Below are 17,418 nucleotides of genomic sequence, written 5' to 3'. Positions count from 1 at the left end.
ATGCCCCTGAGACCTGGCCCAAGTGGGGGCCAATTACTAATGAAGCGTGGGAGCTTGTGCTTCAATTTCATGAACAATTTCTGCAGAATCCACTGATCCCGCTGAAAATTAAAAACAAAATGCTTTTTTTTGGTCCTGCGTGGTCCCTGTGGGACCCCGCCCCCTCCTCTCCCCCAAGAGGCACAGGGTTTCAGTTTATTTCTAGCCTGCCCCCTTTTCATTTATTTTAATGTTTTTATCTGAGACCCGTTCCAAGCCGAGTCCCAAGGTGGCTGCTAACACTACCTGGTTTGAAGTATTGGCAGCCAATCAGGTCTCAGCATGAGATCAGAAGAGGTCACAAACCCTCCATGTCCCTATGCATACAATTTGAAATGTCTTTAAATCACTCCGCAACTACTGAACAATTTGCAGATTTGCACCAATTTACAAAAAAGTCGCTCTCTGGACCAGCAGCTATCTTTCTGCCAAATGTTGTGTAATTCCTTTCAGTAATTCGGGCTGTAGCCATGTCTAAAGTTCCTATGGGAATTGACATGCAGCAGAAATTAGCCTCAAACTGCCTACTTCTTGTCCTTGTAATAATTTAGCTATGTAGAGCACTTTGCAGTTTATGCTGTTTTGCACATTCTATTAAAAGCTGAGGGCACGATTCCTAAATCCAATCCTAAGAGAAATTCGCCCTTGTACCTATCAGAATGGTTTGAATTTTTTAGACTCTTTGTCTACTGTTGCTATTTGCACTGCTGTATCAAATATATCAGGATTGCAATGTCAATAAGGAAATGGTATGAATTTTAAAAAGATATTGGTGTCCTAAGTGGTTTTAAAAACACATTTTTTTAAAAGTATGAATGTAATGAAAATCGATAGGAGGTGCCAAAGCCTGCAACCCAGGAGGCTTGAGTATGGGGGTCAGGGGCTCTGAGCTTGTAGGCCTGGTTTGTAATGTAAATTGCAATTTTCCTTGAAAGTTTTTATTCTGAGGCTCTAGTGCTTTGAGCCACATTATTGTCTAAATTGGACATTACATTTTTACAGTTTTATGTATGTATGTTAAACTTTTATGGTTCGCTTGAACCGAATAAAGTTTTTTTTTTTAATTTGATTGAGCGTCAAACTAGTTTTAAAAATGTTGTGAGGATTCATCATATATATAGTGCTTTGCTGTGAATATGATAAGTATTGTTATCAATAGAAGGAGGCTGAGATATATATCCCGTTACGTATCAGACCACAAATGTAAATAGTGATGAAATATTCTTTTTTCTTTTTTGTATTGTCACCACATGTAAATAGGTATATATACACAGGATTTGGGTTTTTGTTTCTGTAAAGAAAATGAGTGTATAGGTCTGAGTAGTTAAGGGAGTGAAATAGAGATATTTCACGGTACAAATTAACTGACCGCTGTAGATATTAATTGAAGGGTATCACGTGTCAAGACACTTATTATTGGTTTTTATGGAGATGGTCAATTTAGGTCCATAGCTGTAATGAAGCTTAAGTAATAGTTGAGGTTCATTGTGGCATGTAATGGTGATAAAGCGGTAGAGATGATGTCATGGAGTGATGTTAGATAATTATTCACTTGAGGCAGCACCATACTGTTGGTGTGGCATTCAAGCATTCTGTGTATGATCAGATGTTGTGTTAATTAACGTATTATGCATTCATGCAGCGAGTTGTACATAGTCTATAAATTAAATTATGTGTATTATATATATATATATTTTTTTATTATGTTTTTATTCAGGACTTGACAATTCATTCGTCACATAAATTTCAAAAAGACACAAAGTCGAAAAAAAAACACAATGATCTGCTGAAGAACAAATATTACATTCTCTCTGAACAAAGAGATAAGACCTAAAAAAAAAAGAAATTTTGTATCCAAAAACGAACATATAAATTTAATCAAAAAATGTCCCCCATATTTTTTCAAATTTACGCAGTCCCCCAATCCTTTTTGCATATATATATTTGCTTTTCCTTACTCTCTTCATTTTCCCATACCATTCATCCAAAGATGGTACCACATCTGTTTTCCAATACTTAAGAATCAGTGATCTGCCAACCGCTATTATAATATACATCAGTTTTGCCTGTGACTCGACCAGATTAAGCTCTGGATCAATCCCAAATATGATCAATCTTTCATAATTAATAATCGTAAAGTGCATATGAAGTGAAAGCAAAGAAAAGATGCCCTCCCAGAAGGCCTCTATTCTGGGGCATAAAGCTACTATATGCGACCAATTAGCCAAATCTGGTCGAGAACACCTAAAACAGATAGAAGGTGTATTACAGAACATTTTAGCAAGAACTGCAGGAGTGTAATATAACCGCCATTTACTAAAAAACAACATTCGCCTCCAGTTGGCGCCTCTCAATACAGAGAAATTAAACTTATTTAACGTTTTCCACATATTCACTGTTAAGTTGAGACTTTCATGTTTCTGCCATTTTTTAGATGCTTTAGTACTCAAATCCTCCTCTCTACTCTGTGCTAGTTTTCCTCTCCATTTTCCTGGTTTTATAAATAATGAAGACCAAAAAATATCATTAGATAAATCTGAGGCTCGACTAATCTGAACTAGGTCATTTTGAACCAAAACTTTATATAAAAGATTATATGAACCCCTAAGAAGAAAATTTTCCCCTATAAGAGAGAACATCTCGTCACTGAATGGAGTTTTAAGGCTAAAGAGAGAAAGAGAGTATCTCTTCAACATGGCGTCTCGTTTTTTGAAAAACCAACTTAATACCTTGTATCTGACTAGTTTGGGGGATTTGGGTATGGATAATGGAGATGAGATTTTGACTTCTTTACAAATTGTTTCAAAAAGAAATTAATAAACAGTCCTTGATTTAACACTAAATGTTTGAATCTTGAGAGATACTGCGCAAAATACGCAAAGTAATAATCTCTAAGGTTTGGGAGAGCGAGACCACCTTGATCTTTATCTGCATATAAAGTATTAATGGCAATTCGAGGTGTCTTTTTAGCCCAGACAAAAGCCGAAAACATGGATTCAATTTTGGAAAAAAAGGATCCCGGAAATGAACATGGGATAGTAGAAAACAAAAAGTTGAATAGGGGGAGGACAGACATCTTGATTAAAGCCACTCGGCCTAAAATAGACAAGGGTAAGGTGTTCCAACGTGAGAACATATCCCGGACTTTTTTAATTAAGGGTTCAAAATTCAAAAAATACAAATCACTTACAGAAGACGTAAAATATACCCCCAAATATCTTTTAGGTCTATTGCTTATACAGTTTTGAAAATCCGGGTGTAATTCTGGAATAATACCGCTGCAGATCAAGATCTCGGTCTTCCTCCTATTAATACGATACCCTCCTAATGCTTCAAATTCTGCAAAGACAGCAAGAGCCTGTGTTTGCGAATGGATCTCTGGTTTAAGAAGAAGCATTATGTCATCTGCATATAATTTGATTTTATCCATAGAAGCTATAGGTGGTAGAATATCTACAGAATTCCTAATTGCCAGTGCCAGTGGTTCTATAAAGAAGGCAAAAAGAACAGGGGACAGTGGACATCCCTGTCTTGTCCCTCTTTGTACTGAAATTGAACCCACCATGGATTTGTTAATAAGCACATGGGCTTTTGCACCTTGATACAGATTTTTAACTAAGTTTATAATTTGTGAGGGGATTCCAGAAAATTGTAAAATAGAAAAAAGTGTATCCCAAACCACCAAATCAAAAGCCTTTACTGCATCTAAAAGAAAAACTAAAGCCGGCACCTTACGTGTTTCAAAATAATCTAAGGCCTCGACCAAATAGTGAGTATTAGTGATAAGTTGTCGACCTGCAATAAAACCAGTTTGATCTGAGTGAATAAGATGCTGAGAAATATTATTGAAACGTAGTGAGAGTAATTTAGTAATGATTTTATAGTCCGAATTTAACAGAGGTATGGGTCTATATGAATTAGGATCGTTTGCTTCCTTCCCTTTTTTCAAAAAACTAACCACAGTCCCATCATAAAATTATGATGGTATTAAGCCACCTTCCAGCATGGAATTGGATAGTGAAAGTAAAAATTTAGATAGGGAAGTGAAAAATATTACAAAAAATTCTCCAGGCAAGCCGTCTGGTCCACACGCCTTACCATGTGGCAGAGATTTAATTACCGCTTCTAGTTCAACTTCTGAAAACGAAGTTGCCATAGCTTCTTGCTCTGTCTGAGATAGAGTGGGAAGATTATACTTATTTAAGAAATTATTTAATCTGATTTGATCTGTAATATGGTGTGAGGTATAGATTTTCTCGTAATGAAACAACATAATCTGTCCTATCTCTGCTGCATCTGAAGTATCAGAATTATTGATTGGAGATTTAAGAGAATGAATTATGTTAGCAGCCGCTTGTTCTTTTACCTGCCAAGCCAGAAATTTGCCAGTAAAATTACTATGTTCGTATGATTTCTGGACTTGCTTACAGAAGCTTTCCTCACTTCTTTCAAAATAATGTAAGCTCAGTTCACGTTTTGCGGTATTTAATTGCGTATTCAGCCGAGCAGATGGATTCTGATATATTTGTTCTACCAAATCCTGGATATTTTTCTGTAAAAGATTCTTCGTATCCCTAAACGCAACAGATTCCCGCGCATCCCTTCCAATAGCAATCCCCCGAATAAATGCCTTAAGTGAGTCCCAGACCACATGAATAGGAGCAGTTCCCATATTTCGATCAATAAAATCCTTTATTTCATTTTTTAATAGGGTCATCCATGTTGCGTCCACCAGGTATGATTTATTCAGCACCCAGCGTTTTACAACACTAACACTTTCCTCAAACGTCAGTTCTAATATTAACAGGGCATGATCGGAGAAGCCATTATGTAGAAATCTTTGATGACTATTTTTCAAATTTGAGGAGATCAGAAAAAAATCAATACGTGAAAATGACCTATGTCTTCCTGACCAGCAAGTATATTCTTGTTTATGAGGATTAATAAATCACCACGGGTCAACAAGATCTAAAGTCCTAACATTGTTCGAGATTGTCATAAATGATTTAGGTTTCGGTTGTTTTTTACCACCCGTGCTGGAATCTAGTTTGGGGTCCATGAGTATATTAAAGTCCCCCCCAATCACAATATCACCACCGACCAACAAGAGAGAGTGGAACATGTCCTCATAAATTCCTGGATTATCATTGACTGGGGCATAAAAGCTTACAAATGTGATAGGGGAGGGCCTATTCTTAAATTTACATGTTGCCCAACACCATCGACCCCGGCTCTCAGCCTTAGATTGCAAAATCTCTATCTCCATATTCTTATTAATGAAAAGTGCTGCTCCCCTCTGTGACTCAGAAAAAAAAGAGAACCCCCGATATGTGGCCCAACCTTTGAACATAGAAAAGTTATTAGCTTTTGAGAGAGGGATGTGTGTTTCTTGAAGAAGAATAACTGCAGGATTTTCAGTTAAGACCCAATTCTCTATTGCCCGCATTTTTTTTTTATTATTTAGACCGTTCACATTAAACGAAAGGATTTTTATACTTTTTCTAGCCATTCTGGTAATATTTATTAAAGTTGAGAAAAAAGATAACTCTCTCATTACCTATCACACTCCCTTTTTTATAACAGAATACAGTCTTTTCAGAGTCCATAAAAAGAATATTTTTGGACTTCAGCTGGCAGTTCCAAAAAACAAAATTGAAAAATTTAAACATAAACATAGAATTTTGCCAAGAACTGTGTATTTTTTAATATTTCCCCCCCCCCCGACGTACCCCCCTCCCTCTTCTTCCATCTGTGGCCCCTCCTTGCTCTTCCTCTCTTCTCCCACGCACGCCACAGAATCCTCTCCCTTCCATTTGAGGTGTCGTGTTGATACACCTCTTCAACCTACCCTGCCCTGTCCTGCCCCCACCCCAACATAATGCGAGAAATAAATCACCTAGTGTGAAGGGAAAAAAGGAAATGTAGACAAAAAGTGAAAACAATATAAAGAAGAGTCCACATCACAGGCTATGGTCTATCTGAAAACCAAATTTTTAGCCATTCAGCCATTTTGAATCCCATGCAAAAGCTCTTGCGCTGCCTCTACATCCGATAGCATGTAGAATTTACCTTTGAAGAGCACTCTAAGTTTTGACTGCTGTGCTATCATTGCTTGTGCCCCCTGTGATTTTAACAAATTCTTTTCTACGTCTTGCAGCCACTGCAGACATATCTGAGAAAATCTGGCATTTCACAGTGGCATTCACCGGGAACTGTCTTTGTCGGATTGCTCTGGATAGAATCTGCTCCTTTACCCTTACATCAGCAAAGTTAATGAGAATTGTCCGAGGTAATGTAGAATTCGTGGGGAGGTGTGCCGAAACACGATGGGCTCTGGTGATCGTTAAATCTCCTTTGTGTTCTGGTATCACCCCCTGTTGTAGAAATGTAGAGACCCATTGAAGGATGTCTGACCCCTCAATTCCTTCGGGGACCCCCACTAAGCGTAGGTTTGATCTTCTATTATAATTCTCAAGATCATCCAGCTTATTCTCCAGAGCCCTAGATGATTTGGATACGTCTACCGTCTCTTTCTTTACTGCAACCATTTGATCCTCGAGAGAGGAAATCCTTTCCTCTGCCTCAGTGAGCCGAGCTGGGAAGGTAGACACTAGCTCTTCAATTTTGTCCATTTTGTCCAGCCTCTGATGCATTGCTGACAGCTCCACGTTTTGTGATCTCTTAATCTCTCTTAGTTCATCTAATATTAAGTTTAGCATGTCTTTTACGGACATCTTCATCTCTCCTTCCGTTTCTGTATCCATCTCTAGTACAGGGGCTGTGGAGCCCGCCACCTCCAACGCCGAATTTCTATCAGAGATAGATGGGGATTGAGATACTTTATTCATTGAGTCCTTAATTTCCAAAGCCTTAGACTCCAGTGAGCCCGCTATTGTTTGCTTTAAGTCAGATGTAAGGACAGATTTAGAAATAGATGCTGCGGAGGCATGTTGTATGACTGGAGCTGAATTCATAGAGGGGCTGCCAGCTAGGCTGGAATCGTAAGTGCCAACTTGGTAATCCAAAGTTACTGCTCCATTTACAGATGTTTCAGCGATCGCATTATTGGTTGCGAGAGGAAGAGTTTTCTTTACAAACAGAGGAAATTGTTTGGGCGGAGGGGGTGGTTGTGCAAGAGGCTGAGGTGAGGCAAGGATGTCAGACCTATCACCATTATGAACCTCTACAACTTTGTCCACCACACTCAGATGCATAAGATCTTCTGTAACTCCCTCCTCTGTTTCTGAACAGTCCGATGAATGCACTGAGTCTACCTCTTTTATAATACCTCCCTCCGTTAATTTAGCCATAGCCTCAGCCTCTTTTGCCTGCTGACGGCGTTGCTTAGCTTTGCGAGCATTTAAGATCTTCCCCATACCAGAAGTAATTAAGTAGCTCAATAACTCGGCTGCTCAGCTCTCCCCAAGCACTCTCCAAGCACTCTCCAAGAAGTTATGCAGAAAGACTAAAAAGTATTAAAGAGAAATACTGCAGAGAAATTGCAGAGGCATCCACAGTTTTTTCTCTGTTTCCTTTAGTATCTCACAGTTTTTCACAGTTTTTTTTTTTTTGGAGAGTTTTGAAATTTTTTAAACCGAGTTTAATACTTCTTCGTATTTATAAATACAGTCTTTTCGAGGAGTAAGAATATTTAGTAGATGCCACCGCTACTTTCCCCAAATAGAAGACCTAATTCAGTCCTGCTCTACCACTCGAGTTAATACGTTTTTTTTTTTGAAAGGAAAGAAAAGCCACCGTCAAAAATCCAATTCGAAAGTTCATAAAGGGCTCCCAGCCTCTACTCGCTGAGACTAACACACTCCTCTGCACCTACCACGATTTTGTACGAGTACAGATGCTGATGTGGGCTCCCTCAGTATGCAGTCGCTGTATTCGGTAAAATGAAACTGGCAGAAAAAGCGGAATGGCTCCCTCAGCCTGAATTCCTCAGCATTGCGATGTGATACTTCATCTCATTCCGTCCAAAACCGGTACAGGACACCAAAAGAAAACCTCCGTGAACGCTGTTCCAAAACTGCCAGAAACCCTCCTTGAGCGCAGCCGTAGCTCTCGATCCTGCTACGAGAGGTAAACGCCGACACCTTCCACCATCGTGCACCTCGTGAGGGGGTGGGGCAGCAGCAGGCACTCAGGTGCTACGTGGAGGCGTGGAACTCCACCGTAGCTCTCTCTGTAAGTGTGTATTATATATTTTTAATCTAAGTATGCACAGCATGCTCTGATGGCGTGTATATAATGTCGCACAACTATATTCAAAAGCAATATTTCAGTATGTAGACATGTTGCCCAGTTCAAATGGATCATGCATTTATGCAGTAATATTATTTGACAACTTTCCGTTTTAAAAAAAATGTTTAACGGTAATTACAAGATGTGCAGTGTATTTCAGTCCTTGTGTATATAAAATATAAAAATGATGTGGACTAAAAACGAAATACTGTGCATTAACAAGCCAATACAGAGCTGGTATAAGACCTAGTAAAACATCAGTATGTTTTCTATGTTTATGATTGACCATGTGACTCACTAAGGAGGTGGAACACCTGAGCAACACTAAAAAAAGTATTTAAAACATAAAGCTGACCGGGTGCACGGTGTGTGAACAAGAGCACATGAATGCTCGAAACGCATCGCCCGTTGAAAGGTTGAAATAAATCTTACCTTGCTGAAGCCGTGGGGTCCGTCTCTTCATTTCGCCGCAATTGTGGAGGTTGTGAAGAGTGCTGGTATATAATTTGCGGATGTTTGTTGTCTCCGTGGACGGTACCCCTTCTCTACAAGTGGCCTCGATATACAACTAACAAACTGCTTCAATTCCGAGGAGGAGTATTGAGGCGAGGCCCCCTGCAGCTGCGATTGATCCACAGAAGCCTTTCATTGAGACGAGAACGGCGGGTTGTTGGACAGGCAGTGAATGCGGATATCTATAAGGCAAGTGGTGTTATTTAGCAAAAAGCAGCCGAGGAGGGGACGGCTTAAAGGGCAAGAAGACCGTAGCGGTATCAACTGACGGTACAAGAAGTAAATCCTTTCTAAGCACCATACAATATGTCAGCAAGTATGGAGAGGGAGTGCGAGGAGGCTGCAGAAGGGGGGCTTGGGGGAGGGAGCTGACCACAGGGAGGTCCCCTTCCCCGGCCAGTTTGGGAGGGCTGCGAGGGGTTCCTTACAGAAGTTGCCAGAATGTTCTGGTTTTGGGCTGGCCTAGTAGGACTGGCCAGCCCAATTATAAATTCCCCTGTCCCCACCTCCTAGCCACCATTTTAGTTTTGGTGACCTGGTGGCTAGGAGGGCTGTTAGCGTTTTTGTCAGGGTTTGTTACTTGTGAGGCATTTTATTAGGCTTCGTGTTAGGCTTATTGTAGTTACACTTATTGAAATGGAGGATGCTCGTGTGATCGAAGCGATGCGCCTGCTAGCTGAGGCAGGTCGCATGGATTTGTTGGCAGGAGGTGTGCGGGCGCGTCCCCAGCGCCAGGCTTCGGCTGGCGTGGTCGCTGCGGTGCTGGCGTGCTCGTCGCCGAAGAAGAGACGCCCGAGCCAGGTAAGCGACAGGGGCCGGTCCCGTACGAGGAAGCCGGCCCCTCAGCGGCTGGCGCGTGTGGCTGCGGGGGAGTTGGGAGCTCCGGCGTTGCGCGGCGCTTCTGGGGAAGGTGGGAGGGAGGCGTCTCTTGCTCCGGCGCCCCATGTGAGTGTGGCGGTGGAGGCGGGGGGAGCTCCGGGCATGTCCGGCGCTATGGTGGGGCAGGTGTCGGGTGGCGCGCTGCTTCCCTCCTCAGTGGTGCGGGCGGGAGCCCTGTCCTTAACTGAACCGTTGGGTTCATTCTCATCATCGGCGGGTAGGCAGGGAAGAGGGGGCCGGGGAGGGAGCAAGAAGCGCTCCGCTTCGGACCCCCTGGTCGAGCGGCGCGTGCAGCCTGCAGAGGTAGTGTCTGCGCGTGGTGCGCGCAGAGGCTCGGTTCAGTTTGTAGTGCAAAGAGCGGGCCAGGAGCGGGTCGAGATTGGTGCACGTGACGTTGTCGAGGAGTCACAGTTGTTGCCTGAGACGGCACCTAGAATGTTTTTAACCCCTTCCAGACAGTTGGTTTCTGAGAGACAGGCTGGGGAGAAGTGGGATTTGAGTATGGTTTTACCTCATGTTGGGTTGGGGTTAGTGGGTCTAGCACCTTCTTATGGTCAGGTAGTTTCTGGACAGGATGCAGATATTGGTATGGTGGATGTTGGGGGTAATGTGGGTAGCCCTTTATTGTTTTCCACGCCTGGTTCTTCAGTGGGTGAGGTTCTGTCTGTTGGGGGGGGCTCTAGGGGTGAGGGAGAATGGGCACAAATGGGCGAAGGGGGTTCCTTTTCTGGTGTGGTTTTGGATCAAGAGGCTCCACGTTCAGGGGGTTTTGGGTCTGCTGTTTTTCTGGGAGTGGATGACAGTCTTCGAAGAGAAGGCAGGAGAGTTTCAATGGGGGGCCATGGATCCTTTCATTCTGACAATAATGTACCACGTCATGCTGTTGGTGTAGGGTCAACATTTCCTAGTTCTTCATTGGTTTTCAATACTGGAGGGCCTTGTGCACCTGGTGCACTGAGCGTGGGGGGTGTGGGCTCTCAGGGCGCGATGTTGGAGCATGGTAGGGGTTTTGGCCCTGTGAGTGATGGGTTGGTTCAAGGACCCAGGGGTGCAGTTCCACGTTTGACTGGTGATACCAGTGGCCCATATTTTATGTGTGGTTCCCCTGGGTGGGAGCATTTTGGTGCAGCAGGCCTTGCGCAGCGGAATTTTCAGAAAGATGGTACAGGCCACGATTGGCATGCAAGGGCTTCTATTCAGACTTCTTCTTCTGCAGTAGCGATGGATAATTTGGATTATAGTGAGGAGGATGAGGTGATAGGTGGCTCTCCGGTCAGGGAGGTGCCTTTGAGATCTAGTATTCGAGGACGCTCTTTAGACAGGGGTCAGATGTTGAATGTGGGTTCTAACTGGCGGGAGACTGAGTCTGGTTTGAATGTAGTTTTTAGGAACCCTAGCACACCAGTCCAAACCTTTTCTTTTCAGGACAGGGATAGGTGCGGAGGTCCAGACTTGGCAGGGCGCGGTCCAGTCCACTTTCGCCAAGGGGAAGCGAGGAGAATGCCTAGCGCGGCCCTCTCTGTTCCACCGAGGGAACCCGCCGCGGCCAGCACACGAGGGTCTGGCGTGACCCCGCTGGCCCCAACGAGTAGCAGGTATAGGTGTCCTACCTTGCCGGCGGCTATGGAGCCGCAGAGTCAACGCAAGGGGAGCTACAGGCGTGTACAGTCTGCTCCCCCCCCCTGGAGGTTCTTCAAAAACTTTAGCATGTACCATTGTTGATACCGGGTTAGGTAAGACCCGTGGTGATGTGTTGCCTACTAGTTTGGATTCAGTGGTCCTGGACTATGACGAAGATAGTCCCGAGGAAGGTGAATTGCGGGACGTGCAGGGGGGGGGGGTGCCCTCTCATGCCTCTCATAGTGTTTTTCAGGCTCCAGTGAGAAGAGTCAAGTGCCAGTGAGAAGAGAGCACGGCCCATCAGTCAGGGCGCCTCGCAGACAAGACACATTGACTTCAGTGCCACGGGTGGAGCCTTCGAGAGTGGTCTCTCTGTTGCCAGGTGAGCAGTTAGCTGCACAGGCCAAACCTACTATGGTGTCTGTGGGCACAGGTGAAGAAACTGTTGTTGTTGTTGGTGAAGGGAGATTGTGCAAAGGACGTTACGTGAAAGACACTGCTGTGGGCACTGATGATGTTGTGGAAGTCACGGGTAAAGTGGAGAGTGGTACTACCACTGGTGCTTCCAGTACGGTTAAAGAGCCTTTGGCCAGTAAAGAATTGAAAATCAAAAAGTTACCTTATATGGGGGTCACAAAGCCTTTGGGTGCTCATTTGATGTTAACTACAAAAGAACGTATTTGGAACGGTGAGTATGTGGAACTCCTTAAGCTGCTACACCGGGAAGTCCGGTCCAAAGAGGGGTCTAAGGAAGAGGAGTTTGAGTTGGCCAAACGTCCTAGAGTCCCTTTAAACATTGAAAATTGGACAGCTGCATTCCTTATCTATGCGAGTGTATACTGTGAAAAGTTCCCAGAGCGCAGCGTGTCCCTTTTTAAATACATGGATGTTATACGCAAGGCGCAGATTACTGGTGGGGGGTTTGCCTGGTCCCAATATGATGAGGAGTTCAGGGCCAGGATGGCTTGGGATCCGGAGGCCAAGTGGGGGGAGCTCGATCTTGACTTATGGCAGCATACCATGGGCTCTGCGTCAGGGGGAAAGACTATTTTTACAGCGAGTGGATTTCCTTTAGTTTACCGGCCCTTTCAGGGCAAGCCCACCCGGGGAGGGGTGGGAGCTACTTCAACCACGCAGTCAGGGACTGGCACATGCTGGGAATTTAACAAGGGATCTTGTACCAGGGAATATTGTAAGTTTAAACACGAATGCTCTGGCTGCGGTAGGAGACACCCATTTTCCAGATGCTGGGATAACCAGCCAGCAGGCAGCCAACAGGGGAAACAGGGGAGTGCAGGTGGTTCAGGGACAACTTCACAGTTTTCAGGGGGTAGGGGAGCCAGAGGTTCTAAGGGTGCTGGGTCCAAGGGCTCGTACACCGGTTAAGTTGGAGAGGTTGCGCCTTGCGCTTCAAGACTATGAGGACGTAGCAGTAAAGGGAAAATTGTTGGATGGCTTTGAATTTGGTTTTCGGCTTGGTTACATGGGAGCAAGGGAGAGGAGATGGTCTGCCAATTTAAAATCAGCATCTGAGCATAGCGCAGTGGTGCAGGAAAAGCTAAATAAAGAGGTACATGAAGGAAGGATGGCTGGCCCTTTCCATGATTGGCCGATCCTTAATTTAATTATATCACCTGTTGGAGTGGTCCCGAAGAAAGATCCGGGACAATTCAGGCTTATTCAGCACTTATCATGGCCAGAAGGGTCGTCTGTCAATGATTTTATTGACCCAGAGGCTGTTTCAGTCTCTTATTCCTCGGTTGACGTGGCCATGTCACTTGTTGTGACCGCGGGCGCAGCTGCTGAGATGGCCAAGTGTGATATCAAGTCTGCTTTTCGGCTGTTGCCTGTCCACCCGGACGACTGGTGTCTCCTGGGTATTGATTTTGCAGGACAATGGTATGTGGACAAGGCTCTGCCGATGGGTTGCTCCATTTCATGTGCTCTTTTTGAGTGTTTTAGTACTTTTCTACAATGGTACTTTACTCAGCAGTCCTGTCACTCACTGGTAACGCACTACCTAGATGACTTTTTCTTTGTCGGATCCCCGGGCTCCACGGAGTGCCAGTCTGCTCTGGACACTTTCCAAGGGCTCATGGAGGATCTGGGAGTTCCTTTGGCTCCCGAGAAAACGATGGGTCCTGCCACTGTTTTGTCCTTTTTAGGTATTGAGATTGATTCTGTGGCAATGTGTGCTCGCCTGCCCGAGGACAAAAAAGTGAAAATGCTGGAGTTACTGGAGGCCATGTTATCAAAAAGGAAAGTGTTGGTGAAAGATGTTCAGGTGCTACTAGGCCATCTCAATTTTGCATGTAGGGTAGTGAGGGCAGGCAGGACTTTTTGTCGAAGATTGGGCAGGGCTCTTGCAGGTCATCAGTTGCCTCACCATCGTGTTCGTTTGTCTGCTGGTGTCAAGGAGGATTTGAGAATGTGGAAATTTTTTCTTTCCTCCTTTAATGGTGTTCCTTTGGTGCGGGACCTTGACTTCCAGTGGGATGTGCAGATGTTCTCGGATGCTGCTGGCAGTGATGGTTTTGGGCTGTATTGGAATGGAAGATGGTGTGCTGAACGTTGGCCGGATGAGTGGTTGAATGGAGGTCGCAGCATTACCTTTTTAGAGCTTTTCCCTTTGCTGGTGGCTTTGACCCTGTGGGCGGAGGAATTGGTACACAAGAAGGTGCTTTTTCGTGTGGATAACATGGCTGTAGTGGAGATCGTGAACAGACAGTCTGCCAGGGATGAACAGGTATTGAAGCTCATGAGAGGCTTCGTGCTGGGTTGCTTGAAACACGACATTCATTTTCGTGCTTTGCACATCCCTGGTGTGGACAATAACATTGCGGATGCTCTGTCTCGTTCACAGTGGGGGAGATTCCGTGGACTGGCGAGAGACGAAGACAGAACTCCGACCCCGATGCCGATTCATCTGTGGCACGTAGGCAAGGTCGGGTCGTACAACTGGTGGTAGGTTCTTTGTCTGTGTCTACGCGTTCCGCTTATTCTCTGGCCTGGAGGGAGTTTCTGGAATCCAGTGCTTCTAGGCGCGAAGAAGTTTGGCGCCGTTCTGAGGATGTGGTGAACTTCATTTTAGACCTAATGGATAGAGGGTTGACCAAGGTAACCATTGCGGGGAAATTGGCAGGGATAGCTTTTATGGGTAAGTTGTTGTGGGGTTATTCCCCGACAGCGGGGGAAATTGGCAGAAGGATGCTTGAGGGTTGGGCCAGAGAGCAAGGGCATACTACTAGACTTAGGGCTCCTTTATCTTGGCAGGTCCTAGCTAGGTTGATCACTATTCTACCTTCTGTTTGTTCAGATGACTTTGAGTCATGTTTATTTTCCATGTTGATGGCGTTCATGTTTTTTGGAGCTTTCAGGGTTTCGGAGTTGTTGGGTTCGAAACACAAGTGTGGCCTATTCTGGCGGGATGTTTTTTGTTCAGATGAGGGGGTGCATGTCTGGCTGGCTAGCTCCAAAACCGATCAGACGAAAAAAGGGAAAGGTGTGTGGTTGCAGGCGCGTGCTCCAAGGCTTACTTGCCCTTTACTGTTGGCGCGGCGCTGGCGTTCACTTTGTGGGGGTGGTGATGAGGCGCTTGTTTTTCAGCACATTGATGGCACCCCTGTTACAACATACCAATTCCGAATGGTTTTGCGCAAGGCTTTGCAGCACTTGGGACTGGATGGGAACTTATATGGGACACATTCTTTCAGGATTGGTGCTGCAACCGAAGCCTTCAACAGAAGTTGGACTGACAGAGATATCATGAGATTGGGGCGTTGGTCTTCAAACTGTTTTCAGCGCTACGTGAGGAGTCCAGCGGAGGAGGCGCATGCGTCATCTTCCTTCCCATGAGTTCTAACTCTGTTTTCTTTTGTAGGATCGGTTGCTGGGCCTCGTTCTCCTGTGGTGACAGTTTGGATAGTTGGGCATTCCTTCGTGAAGTGGGCCCGAGTCCAGGCGGCACAAAGTTACTTTGGAGAACTCCTGGGTTTTAATGCTCGAATGTTTAATGTGGTTTGGAAGGGGAAAGGTGGGATGCTCTGGAGAGAGTTAATCCCTTGTCTTAACAACAATATGGTGGGCGGTCTATGTCCTGATATTTTGGTCATCCATCTGGGGGAGAACGATCTCTGTGCTACCAAAGGTGTGGTGTTACTTCGAGCTATTAAAAGGGATCTGGGCCTATTAAGGAGCTTTGGGCTGGGTGCCATGTCTTTTGGACGGAATTGATACCGCGTAGGATCTGGAGAGGGGCAGTTAATCCCAGGGCTGTGGACACAGCAAGGAAGAAGGTAAACTTTTCCCTCTGCTGCCGTGGTCTTGGTTTTAGCAGGATTTCCCATAGGGAAATTAAATTTGAGACGGTGGAATTTTTCAGAGATGATGGTGTTCACCTGTCCAGGGTGGGTATGGACCTCTACTTGTTGGAGTTACGTGAGGTTTTGGCGCGTTCGCTAGCTATGCAACGTTGATATTGGTTTGGTGCTTTCTAGTTTACGGTTTGGGGGGGCCGAAAGGGAGGTGGTGTAGTTTCTCTCCCCCTCCTACCTTTCTGGGTGGCGGGGTTTTTGGTTGTATCGGTGCGGTTTATGGTAGATTGTTTGATGAGTATCGAATCGATTCTTTGATTGACAGGTTCAGGGGTATGTTGGTCATTGTTTGACCGTTCAGGTTTGTGGGGGGGTATTGTCAGAAGTGAAGGGTCAGGCAGGGTTTATGGTTATAGAGGGCCTGGCTTTCAATATGTGATTGGGGTTTGATGAATAAAGCTTTAAATGATGACGTAATGATTTGATTTATGACGTAATGTTTTATTGATGACGTGATGTTTATAATGTTGTTGTAATGTTTTATTGCTGTATTGTTGGGCGGGGGAGGGGCCAAAGAATTTTAGGGGAGGGGGTTGGGGGCGGGGTTCGTAGTTATTTATTTATTTAGTGAGGTATAGTTTTGTAAGGCGTTGCCAAGGTTTTATATTTGTAATGTGCACCTGTTTCCTAATAAAGCGGCCTTTTACACACACAAACAATCTTGGTCTACTTTCCTCCCACCCCTCGCCCTCCCTCCCAAGGGGGGCTTGGGGGAGGGAGCTGATCGTAGGGAGGTCCCCTCCCCCGGGTGGTTTGGTAGGGCTGCGAGGGGTTCCTTACAGAAGTTGCCAGAATGTTCTGGTTTTGGGCTGGCCTAGTAGGACTGGCCAGCCCAATTATAAATTCCCCTGTCCCCGCCTCCTAGCCACCATTTTAGGTTTGGTGACCTGGTGGCTAGGAGGGCTGTTAGCGTTTTTGTCCCACCCTCCCTCCCATTTATTATTCCCCTTTCCGGGGTTTTTGTTTCACCCCTATTTTGGACTTCAGGGTTTTTCCCCCCTTTCTTTCTTTTTTATTTTAAAATTTTCATTTTTCTTAAAGGCTGTTTTCTTGGACTTAGGTGTGCAGGGGTTTTTTCTTGTAATTTGTATTGTCGCTAGGAACAGGTGCTGTGCGGGGTTTTTGGTTGTATCGGTGCGGTTTATGGTAGATTGTTTGATGAGTATTGAATCGATTCTTTGATTGACAGGTTCAGGGGTATGTTGGTCATTGTTTGACCGTTCAGGTTTGTGGGGGGCTATTGTCAGGAGTGAAGGGTCAGGCAGGGTTTATGGTTATAGAGGGCCTGGCTTTCAATATGTGATTGGGGTTTGATGAATAAAGCTTTAAATGATGACGTAATGATTTGATTTATGACGTAATGTTTTATTGATGACGTGATGTTTATAATGCTGTTGTAATGTTTTTGTTATATTCGCCCTTTGCTTTGTGTCACGATTCATGTCGCGCGCTGTACTCGCGCTGCTCCACTTTGTGACATGTCGTGTGTTCTATCTAACGGTTGGCAGTTGCCCGTTTCATCTTGTACACTGAAATAGCGAGTTGCCCACGCAGCTGCAAGAGCTTCACGCTCTATGACCGAGTAGTTCCTTTCGGTCTCAGTCAGAGAACGTGACGCAAACGCAATGGTGTTCTGTTTGCCACCCCCTTTCTGTGTTAAGACCGCACCAATCCCAAAGGAACTAGCATCAACAGTTAGGATGGTGTGATAAGACTGTACAAAACTTGACAGAATGTTAGCATC

This window comes from Lissotriton vulgaris, chromosome 2_1, assembly GCF_964263255.1.
Source record: "Lissotriton vulgaris chromosome 2_1, aLisVul1.2, whole genome shotgun sequence".
NCBI lineage: Eukaryota > Metazoa > Chordata > Amphibia > Caudata > Salamandridae > Lissotriton > Lissotriton vulgaris.
This window is presented reverse-complemented; position numbering follows the sequence as displayed.